The sequence below is a fragment of the Cyprinodon variegatus genome, unplaced genomic scaffold (assembly GCF_000732505.1).
Source record: "Cyprinodon variegatus isolate N-32 unplaced genomic scaffold, C_variegatus-1.0 Scaffold148, whole genome shotgun sequence".
Lineage (NCBI taxonomy): Eukaryota > Metazoa > Chordata > Actinopteri > Cyprinodontiformes > Cyprinodontidae > Cyprinodon > Cyprinodon variegatus.
Genome location: NW_015150601.1, coordinates 748,224 through 749,134, shown reverse-complemented (window position 1 = coordinate 749,134; position 911 = coordinate 748,224).

The following is a 911-nucleotide window of genomic DNA, read 5'->3' as shown; positions in this document are numbered from 1 at the left end:
TGGGTTCGACTCCCGGCCTGGGGACTTTCTGCATGGAGTTTGCATGTTCTCCCTGAGCATGAGCGGGTTCTCTCTGGGTACTCCGGCTTCCTCCCACAGTCCAAAAACATGACTGTTAGGTTAATTGGCTTCTCTAGATTCTCTTTAGGTGTGAGTTTGGGAATGGTTGTCTGTCTCTGTGTTTCCCTGTGATGGACTGGCGACCTGTCCAGGCTGGACCCCGCCTCTCACCTGTAGACAGCTGGAGATAGACACCAGCAACCCTTTGTGACCCCAGTAGGGATGAAGTGTGACTGAAAGTGGATGGATGCTCTTCTGTCTTTAGTTCGTAGTTGGTTTTATTGAGATCGATCATTAAATTCATAAACTGATTAGCTTTAGTCCTATTTCTGATTAACAAATTAATTATCTGTGACAGTTTTGCTTTATTCTAAGGGAAATATGGAAATATCCTTATTTTAAACGCAATAAAGATCATTTAAGGAAGGGAAAAAATGAATATTTCCACTTTTTTATGAGTTTGACTAATTGTCTTGGTGAAAATTATTATGACCCATTATAGATAAAAGATGCTGCACTGTTCACCAGAATCTATGTTGCTTTAATCAATCGCTTGAGAGGATTTTTATACGGATGGAACCTTATATAATGTGCATATTTTCTTTTCTGGGGAATTTGGGTTTTAATACATATATATATATATATATATATATATATATATACACACAGTGCTGCTTGAAAGTTTGTGAACCATCCAAACATGGCCATTGTTTTCTAAAGAAGATTTATAATGATCATGTAAAATTAACATTCAAAGCTCAAATTGTAATGCGGACCTTCCAGATAAGGAACACAAAGACAAAAAAGATGCATCTTTTTATTATTTATTCAACAAAAGTATTTTATCTGTC